The sequence below is a fragment of the Muntiacus reevesi genome, chromosome 2, assembly GCF_963930625.1.
Source record: "Muntiacus reevesi chromosome 2, mMunRee1.1, whole genome shotgun sequence".
NCBI lineage: Eukaryota > Metazoa > Chordata > Mammalia > Artiodactyla > Cervidae > Muntiacus > Muntiacus reevesi.
The window spans coordinates 262,622,797-262,633,600 of NC_089250.1; the positions used below are offsets into that span (position 1 = coordinate 262,622,797).

At 45.4% G+C, this 10,804-nt stretch overlaps 1 long non-coding RNA gene across 1 annotated transcript; it reads left to right on the top strand.

Annotated features, from left to right (window-relative positions):
* Window positions 1-1,524: 1,524 nt before the first annotated feature.
* Window positions 1,525-10,528, top strand: LOC136161370 (uncharacterized). Its single transcript, XR_010661718.1, has 3 exons — window positions 1,525-1,963; window positions 7,626-7,720; window positions 8,028-10,528. It is a non-coding gene; the product is annotated as an uncharacterized lncRNA (long non-coding RNA).
* The last annotated feature ends 276 nt before the right edge of the window (window positions 10,529-10,804 follow it).

Consider the following 10,804-nt stretch of genomic DNA (forward strand, 5'->3'; position numbering starts at 1 on the left):
AGGATTCTGGGAGGTGGGCGGACATGTGGTGTCTCCTTTGGACCTTTCCCAAACCCTTCCTGTTGGTGGAGGCTCATGAGTCCCGTGTTCCTTGCCAGAACCTCCTGTCGTAAAACAACTCATGACAATGGTTACTAGGTCCCTGGCCAGGGTGGAATCAGTGCGCTTCCCCTAACACCCTGATCACCTGCACCATCTCTCCTCAACTGCAGAGGAAAGACTCAGCAAGCAGCTGAGAAAAGCTGACCAGTCCTGTTTAGAAAAAGGTGAGCAGTCTTTGCCAGAAGACCGCCAAGGTCCCACTGACCAGGCTTTGCCTGAAGGACATTGTAGCCGTGAACGGCTTCTGCCAGAAGGACACTGTAGCAGTTGAATATACTCTGTGAGACGTTCCAAAGAAGAAGAGAACGACAAACAAGAGGCACAGGAAGCATATGAGCAAGCTGCGCCTGCTGCGCTGTGAAGAAACAACAACTTGAGAGGCAAAACCAGGAGAGAGGGGAGGCTCCAGGGCTCTCCACAAACAAGAAAATGCAAGTGCTCAAAATGTGGAGCCAAAACACTCACAGTGGCCAGACAAATTCGAAATCACAAATGGGGTATTTTCTAAGAAAATACAGGAGAAGAATTAACGGGAAAATAAAGGGTACAAATATCTACTTGCTGTTGAGTACTTTTGTATAGGGACTGTCCCTCCTAACATGTAACTAAATTTATCAACATAAACTGGGTTGCGAAGGGGTAGAATAGAATAAAAAAAAAAAAAAAGGTGTAGAAGTCGTGCCGTTTTCAAGTAGTTTCAATTCTCGTTCAGAGTTCAGTTGATCGGTTTCCTGGAGATGCGACAAGGACGTCAAGGATCATTCAACAAAACGTTTCCAAGTCGCTTCAAAGGTCGTTTAAACCGGATTTCTACCTATTGCTTCATCAGGTTCTTTCTGAAAGCAGTACGTATCTTGGGTGCAATGGAAACGAGAAACCAGGTTCTCGTAGCACCAGCAATCTTTCCTGTTGGAAAGCTCAAAACAGGTTGAATCGCATGCAGACAAGTCAGTTTAATAAATTCCTTTATCACGTTTTGGTACGGTAATTCATTTGGCAGAACGGACATCATCTTGCCCTCGAGATAAGCCCACACAAAGTGGCTTAGAAGTCGCAGGAGTAGGTCTTGCATGAAGGAAGTCAGTCTGGCTAAGTCACAACACATAATCAATATGTCGTTGCTTTCGGTCAGGCTGTGCCTGCGTCTTAATTCATAGAGGTGCCTCAGGGGCTCTGCAGAGAGGCCAGTGTCATTACAGACAGAAGTTGAAAGTCACTCAGGGCTCTCCTAGTGAGGAGAGGCACCGGGCAAGGTGCAGAGACCCAAAGGGAAGCGCCCGGTTTTAAAGAGCTTGTGACCTCTCGAAGCGGGCGTGTCTAAGGCAGAGCTGAGAGCTGGTTGTTTTCCGAAGAGGCGGCAGGAAGTGGCGAGTGGGGTGGGGCCAAGACCCCTGCTCAATATTAGTTTTTGAATATCCCGGGTGTGTTTGGAGCTCTGGAGGTGGTCTCTGATAGCCGGGGACCTGGTCGTGGATAATTTTGGCTAGGTGTCTGAGAATCAAATATGGAGGTGCCTGTGTCTCCATAGAGCTGAAGAAGCTTGCTAAGGCTAGTGTCATTGCACCCAAATGCTCGGGCACGTTGTGGCCATCAGAAGCCGTGCAGAGACTCCAGATGGTGGGAGATTCATTTCCCAAAGCTGCTTTAGTGCAGGAGCCTCTGAGGGCACTGACGGGCCTGTCTGTTGACTCTTAACTTGTAAGGAAATGGTGTAAATGAGCACTGAGCTGCATCAGAACCCTAGGAAAGGACTAGAAGGTGTGAGACGTTTATGTCCTCAGCAGAGACAAGGTGCTTCCACTGCATCTCCTTGAAGGCGGATGTCATCCTGTATCCTCACACGGCTGCCGAGAGAACTGTGGTGAGTTTGACTGTTCCCACTCAAAACAGTAGACCAGCCAGTTTGGTGGAAAGGAAAGTTTGCTCTATTTATGATCGCGGCAGGTCAGGGCGAGGATGTTGGACCCCTGTCCAGAGGCCACGGACTGCTCCCCGACCCAAGCACTTAGTGGCAACCAGTAGGGCAAGAGCTTTTCTAGACAGAAATGTGAGGGGGTTGCTATGTGCAGAAACAGCAGAGTCAGCTGCCATATTTTGTAAAAAGAAAATAAAGAGAATTAGTTAAGAATTGTTATCTGACTAACCAAGGCTAAAGATATCTACTTGCATTGAGTAATGCCTATATTGACTGTCCCTCCTAACAGGTAACATTTGTTCAACATAAATTGCATTCTGAAGGAAAACGTTGGCTGCTTATGTCCTGCGTGCAGTCTGACCATCATGTAATTAACATCTCCACATGGTGCTTTGGTATCTACAAGGTGGCTCACGGCATATGACTCAGAATATTATCTACAGCCCTTCAGAATCAACTAAATGTCCTTGACTGTGCTTAATGACTATGTCATTATTATTTAGTCTCCTTTGATGGTTTTCCTTTGCTTTCCCATCTCTCACTGCTTTGATTGCAGTCATTCTTTGACTACAGTTTTCCACAGACAGAAGTCAGGCAGGTACATGGTAGGGAATGGGGGCAGGGACCTTAGGGACCTGCTCCTGCCTTGAATACTTGTGTTCCTGGAGAAAGGGGATGCAGCTAAGACACTGTCTGCCCAGAGGGTGTGCAGTGGAGATGGCGAGCCCTTGGTTGCCTGTGGGACGCCTGGAAAGGGGGACTTGTGTCCTTTTGGGAGTGGAGGCAGTCTTAGATGAGAGACTGTTGACATAGGCACTGAACAAAACAAAACATGTGCCAATTGTTGACTGAACAGAATCAGTGGTTGTGAGAATATTGGATGTTGGGTCTGGGGGCTCTAACAGATGAAGCCACAGTATTAATAGTAGTCATCCAGTATGGAATGCCCTCAATTTTTTCCGAAATTTTCAGCTAGGCAAGGTTCGGCTGTCAAATGGAGAAGTGGGGATAATCACCCCTTTAGTAATCAGGGTTTTACAAAATTTTCATCTTTGAAGACTATGTTTTCATTTACTTTGAAGCACATTAACTGTTTTAACTGGGGGGAGGGGGGTGAGGTCCCTAGGATGTTGTTTTAGGAAACCAATTTGCAATTACAAGAAAATTGTTTTAATTTTAATATATGTTACAGTGCCTCTGCCCATAAAGGATATTTTAAAACAATGGCTAGTATGACTATGGGAAATTTAGGGCAGGCCTCAGTTAAAGTGAAACATTATATTCTTCTATTTTATATGTATTGGTCTTCCCTGGTGGCTCAGATGGTAAAGAATCTGCCTGCAATACAGTAGATGGGGTTCCATCTCTGGGTCGGGAAGATCCCCTGGAGAAGGGAATGGCTATCACTCCAGTGTTCTTGCCTGGAGAATTCCATGGACAAAGGAGCCCGGAGGGCTACAGTCCATGGAGTTGCAGAGAGGTGGACACAACTGGGCAACTAACACTTTAACTTTTCGTGTGTACTTACCTGCATCGCCAGCAGATTCTTAACCACTTAGTCCACTAGGGAATCCCCAGATGTCTTTTTATCCAAAATATTTCTGCAAACACTTGGACACACAAAACTCCTCATATATACTATTTATGAAGACAGGATCACACCTGGGTATGAATGTGGCTCTGACTTCTGGGCTTTTATTTGTAAAAGCATGAGGCAATCCAAACATCAGGGTCTCTTACTGGTAAAGAATGAGTGACTGGATGTGGCGGGGGGACAAGCTTACAATCAATGCTGATGACAGCTATTCTCTCCAGGTTTGAGTACCCTGAAATCAAAACCCCTAAAACTTTCAGAGTGCATTTAGTGCAGTGAAAGTTGCTTCAGTTGTGTCCAACTCTTTGCAATCCCATGGACTGTAGCCCCCCAGGGTCCTCTGTCCATGGACTTCTCCAGGCAAGAATACTGGAGTGGGCTGCCATTCCCTTCTCCCTGACCCAGGTATTGCATTTCAGGAAGATTCTCTATCATCTGAGCCAGTGAACTTAAAGTATGTCTAAATGACTCAGCCTTGGGGAAGATGAATAATCTCTGAAGAGCAGGGCTGCAGGTACTGACATTGGGTTCATTTAAATCTGGGTGCATAGGACCTAGAATCCAGGAGGTTCCAGATGACCTCTGTGCTCACAAGGCTCCTGCTATTCAGAGCTGTGGCTGATTCCCTCTGGGTCGATTCTGGGGAGAAAGGGCTTGTCTCTGATGAGGCTGGTGTCCCTTCCCATGTCCTCAGCATCCCCTTTCTCACCCACAGCTTCCTAGTCTCTGTCTCCAATCCCTGCCCACATTATGCCCTCCTGGGGCCCATGTTGAAGCCTCCCCTAGCCTCAGTCTACCCTTTCCCATCCTGCCTATCATATTGTCTAGGCAGTCGACAGCCCTCCTCAGCTTGCTGAGCTCCTGATCAACCACGTGCGAAAAGGCAGGACAGAAGTGGGAGCTGTCTGTGTTGCTGGAGTGGATCAGCTCAGAAATCTTGCTAGGAAAGGAGGGCCCCAGGAAGGATTTACAAAGTAGAACACACTGTGTTCTGTAGTCTTTTAGGTTGCTTCAACAGGACCGCCATGCCTGGACATGTGAGACCTTCTCCAGCAGGTGTGTTTGCTCCATCTCCAGCCCAGATTCTCACCCGAGTGGTCTAACCACAAATGAATGTTCCCCACCATCATTTCCTGCTATTGCAATATTTCTTTTTCCTGTGTTATTTTATTTTTTTGGTGCTCTGGGTCTTTGTTGCTGTGTGTGGGCTTTCTCTCTGCTGTGAGTGGAGGCTACTCTTGATTGAAGTGTGCACGCTGCTTGTTGTGGTGGCTTCTCTTATTGTGGAGTACGGGCCCTAGGCAGGCAGGCTTCAGTGGTTGTGGAGCAGGGGCGTAAATGCCCCAAGGCATGTGAAATCTTCCCGGACCAGGGATGGAACCCATGTCCCTGCACTGGCGGTGGACCATTAACCACTGGAGCCCCAGGGAAGCCCTACATATATCTTTCTGGTACCTGTGACTCTTCTTCATTTCAATGGTAGATTGAATCCTACTGCTGTTGTGTAACCACTAAGTTGTGTCTGAATCTTTTTGACCCCATGGATTGTAACCCGCCAGGCTCCATGAGATTCTCTAGGCAAGAACCCTGGTGTGGGTTGCCCTTATCTCCTCCAAGAGATCTTTCCAAGCCAGGGATCGGACCTGTGTCTCTTGAATTGGCAGGCGGGTTCTTTACCACTGAGCCACCGGGCAAGCCCAGGAGGACCCTGAGGTGTTCCAAAAAGGGACTCAGAGCCAGGCCAAGGGAGATGATTGGCTAAAGGAAATCCAGAATAAATGCCCCATTAAAGTGATTCTAACTACCATGAGCACCGACCCCCCCACTCTTTCTGAGCCCTCTGGTTTGTCTATCAACAAGCACCCTTTCCCTCCTAGGAAACACTTTGCTTGCGTCACCATTTTCCATCTCTAGGTGGAGATTCGCTGCTACATAGATGATGAGTCAGGGTTTGTCACGGGCCGTTCTCCCTGGTGGTCCAGTGGCCAGGATCCCATGCTCTCCCTCCACAGCCCGGCCTCAGCCTCTGGCCTGGAGCTGCAGCCCTGCTTCGAGTCACTGCAGACCGAGGTCAGTCTCCCCCCGGTTGTGTGCTGACCTCCTCCCCCTGCTGGGCTGAGGCTCCAGCCAGGCACAGGGCAGGGGAAGGGCCAGATCTGGAGGAGCGAGGGCCACGGGATCTGAGCCCCCCTGGGGCTGAGGGCTGGGGAGGTTTTCAAAGGGCACATTCTGGAGGGGAGATTGAGGGGCTCAGTGTGGGGCGCAGGGGTAGCACTGTGGCCCAGACCCAGGAGCTCGGAGGCTGCTTCCTAATCTGAGCAGAGGGGCTCTGGTGGTCTTGAGAGAAGTTGGGGGTGCAAAGGACCCAGACGCCAGTCTTCAAGGGACTGAACAGGGTCAGAGCAGAGGGAAGGAGAAGCTCTTGTGAACCCTTAAGGAAATGCATTATTGTGTTAGAGGACTTATCACTGTGGGATGTTTATGACCAAGATTTCAGTTTGCTTATGATTTATACATCCCAACTCTGCCTGCCTAACCAACAAGACTTATTTGAACCTGGAGAGACATCACTAACATGATGATAACAGTGTTCAGGAGACAAAGATTACCCAGCTTGCCTTCCTGTATTGGTTCCTCCACTGCAAGAACCAGGAAAAATACAGAAACCAAATATTTGCTGTTACAGGTAATGCACAAATGTCACCTTCCTGCCTGTGTGCCTGTTCAGTCGTTCTTTGTGACCCTTTGGACTCTGGTGCCCCCCAGGTTCCTATGTCCATGGGATTTCCCAGGGAAAAATACTGTAGTGGCAGGCCATTTCCTCCTCCAGGGAATCTTACCGATCCAGAGACCAGACTCGAGTCCCTGGCGTGTCCTGCACGGCAGGCACATTCTTTACCGCTGAGCCACGCTGACAACGTATAGACTTCACCCTAAAGAAATGAAGGGCATCTGAACTCTCCTGTGGTCTGCTGCCTGTTTCTGGGCTGACTTCCTTCTCCTGGAGGGCTGGGATTCCAGTCAGCGGCAGACCAGGGGAAGGGCCAGATTGTAACCAAGCAGGACCCACTGAGGTGTTCCCAGAATAAAACCCCAGTCAAGCCCTCCACCAGCCTTTTGTCTGTAGAAACTCTTTCACCAAATAATCCATCTTGGGGCTTCCCTGGCGGTCTGTTGGCTAAGACTCCACCAGTCAAATTCATGGGGTGAAGTCAGGATCCAGGTAGGGGAACAAAGATCCCTCATGCCTTCTGGTGAGGTTGGGGAAGGGGGGGAAGGATAAATTTAATCAGATCAGTAAGGACATCCTGAAGGGGAAAATGTCAAACAAGACAAAATAATAAGACTTGAGCCATCCAACAAAGTCAAGGCCTTTTCTTCCTCAAGGTCTCTGGATAATATTCTGTGCCTTATGTGTGAGCTATTTTGCCGTTACCGAAACCCCAACCAGGTTGAAGAAGTTAACTGCTGCCCACAGCAGGTATACCCCAGACTGGTTGCAACAAGAAGGTTGATGCTGCGGCCTCCCCACTACCTCAACGTCAGCCAGGGCTCCATAAACCCTAAAGACTCCACATACCTGCTCTAGGCTGGGACTCACGGTCTTGGGGGCACTAGGCCAATGTGGCCTAATTTTCCTAGCAAAGGAGTAAAGCTCTTTCTTTCTACCTCACCGCAAATTCTTTCTTACAGACTTCACTCTGCCTTGGTGTTCAGAGGCTGAATTTTGGTAACAAATTTGGAGTCCTGTGTGGGGTTGGCTTAGGGGTGACCCCATGGGTGTCCCCTGGCTCCATCACACTCTCTAGATTTTTCCTCCATGCAGCCTCTTTCCAGAAGTTTGGAACAGTGGGAAGATTCCTTCAGAGGCCTGATCCCAGAAGACCCGTGTCAAGAAGGCTGAGCCCCAGTCATACTCGGGGACACCAAGGCGGTAGGGGAGGGAAGAGGAAGGGCTGCCCTAGAGGGTGGGGAGGCCACCTTCACCTCAAGGATGTTCCTCTCTTCCTCCAGCCTATGCCAGATTGAATTTGGTGCTCCAAGAAATTATTTTTGAGGAAGGAGAAAGACAGAGTCTGAGGCATCAAGACATTTTGGTCAGCATCTGGGTGAGTCCCCCGCTATGTATCCGAGGTTCCTTCAACATGTCCATTTAAGGAACATTGTTTCCATCTGGCAAATGCTGAGTGCCTGTCTGGTTAGTTTTCATGTTGGAAATCCCATGTGTGAGGTCTAAGGACTAAGGTCATGGACGTGGCAGGAACTGGAAGCAGCCACTCTGAGCTTTATGCTTTCTGGTGTCTCTCCCCTGGTATAAGATTTCCATCAGTTAATGAGGTCTGGTTTGTATTTGGCTCATGGGTATCTATTCAAAAATGGGAAATGCTCCTTTGATTCCCTCTGATAACCTCCTAGGACACATTTTGGAAGACTAGTCAACCTACGGAGAAGGCAATGGCACCCCACTCCAGTACTCTTGCCTGGAAAAGCCCATGGACAGAGGAGCCTGGTAGGCTGCAGTCCATGGGGTTGCCAAGAGTTGGACACGACTGAGCGACTTCACTTGAAGTTTACACTTTCATGCATTGGAGAAGGAAATGGCACCCCACTCCAGTGTTCTTGCCTGGAGAATCCCAGGGACAGTGGAGCCTGGTGGGCTGCCGTCTACAGGGTCGCACAGAGTAGGACACGACTGAAGTGACTTAGCAGCAGCAGCAGCAGCAGCAATCAACCCACAGGTTTAAACCTATCAACAAGGACAAAATAGTTTAACACTATGGAGTCACAGTATTCTTTAAACTTTGGAGAAAATGGTTGAGATGAAACTCTTTTGAAATTTCAGAACTGGTTCCTTTTGCATGTGCAGTTGGAGAGAGATGGCTTGATAACACACTTTAGTTTTCTAGAACACTCACCCTGAGAGAACAAAGATACTCCTAGGAGAAAAGTTGATGTTAAGCCTCACCATGTCCCTGAAGTATTAATAAACAAGCCCATATGGCCTGCGTTTCAGCCTTGGCTTACTTAGAAGAATTTTAACTTAGCCGGGGGCAGGGGTGGAAGGAGGGAAGAAAAAGAAGCCTTTGACCTCAAGTGTGTACATTTGACTATTCTTATTGTTTTTCATAAGCCGACACGTTTAAATGCAGTGCCTGATTCATGAAATGTAAATGATGAAACAGATCTCTGCTCGTGTGTATGTCTCAGTGAGTGTCTTTATCTTTAGAAAATATTCCTGAGATTAACCTCTAAATGAGCTCTACTCCATTGACTTAAAGAAAAATAAGCACTTACAAATTTCTAAGACACAAAATCTGAGAAATGTTCAAGTCTCTGTCTGGTTCTGACATCAATTTAGCTTGGTTAATTATGTCTGATTACTAAACGCATGAGACACCAGCATTCAGCCTCAGCACCAACTTTCTTTGTCCCGCGTTCTCCTGCTAGTCCGTAGGTCACACCTGTTGCAGAATGTGTCAGCACGAAAGTTCACTCACACTGATATATTGTCATAAATATCTGAGATCAGTGGTATAAAGCCTTTAGGTAAGCTCTTTAAAAGAATTATGTTTTGTTTTTCTGGATTCTGGGGAATTTAAACAATTAGAGTTTTGTTAAATTAAGTTCAAGGATACGAATTCATTGAGGATTAAATCAAGTTTATATAAAATACTGAAACATTGACTTCTGAACAAGTCTGTGTTTACTTACCTTTGCCATTTATGAAAAAACACTCAATATATTTCAGTTTCATAGTAGATATCTTGTACCACATAAAGAAAAATTTTGCCATAAAATATGTATGTCTTATAGGGTATAAAATTTAATGTTGTTAAAGAAAATAAATTGCTTGTTTCTTGGTTTTAAGTTTTAAGACATTAAAGATTCAATATGTTTAAATATCTGCTAAAAATATATAATAATAAATTATAAATATATAAATAAAATATTACATATACAATGATACAATATATAGCATAATAATATATAATAAAAGATATAGTCATAAAGTATATATTATTTTATACAATATATTGATATTAATATATATTATAATCAGTTCAGTTCAGTTCAGCTGCTCAGCTGTGTCTAACTCTTTGTGACCCCATGAATCGCAGCACGCCAGGCCTCCCTCTCCATCACCAACTCCGAGTTTACTCAAACTCATGTCCATTGAGTCGGTGATGCCATCCAGCCATCTCATCCTCTGTCGTCCCCTTCTCCTCCTGCCCCCAATGCCTCCCAGCATCAGAGTCTTTTCCAATGAGTCAACTCTTCACATGAAGTGGCCAAAGTATTAGAGTTTCAGCTTCAGCATCAGTCCTTCCAATGAACACCCAGGACTGATCTCCTTTAGGATGGACTGGTTGGATCTCCTTGCAGTCCAAGAAACTCTCAAGAGTCTTCTCCAACACCACAGTTCAAAAACATCACTTGTTCAGCGCTCAGCTTTCTTCACAGTCCAACTCTCACATCCATACATGACCACTGGAAAAACCATGGCCCTGACTAGATGGACCTTTGTTGGCAAAGTAATGTCTTTGCTTTTAAATATGCTGTCTAATTTGGTCATAACTTTCCTTCCAAGGAGTAAGCGTCTTTTAATTTCAAGGCTGTAATCACCATCTGCAGTGATTTTGGAGCCCCCCCAAATAGTCTGACACTGTTTCCACTGTCTCCCCATCTATTTCCCATGAAGTGATGGGACCAGATGCCATGATCTTAGTTTTCTGAATGTTGAGCTTTAAGCCAACTATTTCACTCTCCTCTTTCACATTCATCAAAGGGCTTTTTAGTTCCTCTTCACTTTCTGCCATAAGGGGGGTGTCATCTGCATAGCTGATATATATAACATTATATATAAATTATGATTTAGATATAATATACAATGTACATTTTTAATATATTATATATATTATTATATTTTTATACTAATATATTATATATAACATATTATATATAATTTTATATATATGACTAAAATATAAAATGACATCTTATATAATGTTATTATATGTGATATTCTATATTATATATAATGTTATTATACATTTTAATTTCTATATATCTTATATAATATATAGGATATAGTAGAAGTAATGTATTTAAATATGACATATATTTTATATAATTATAGTAATATGTACTTATTGTCATTAATAATATATTAATTAAATATCAATATAAAATTT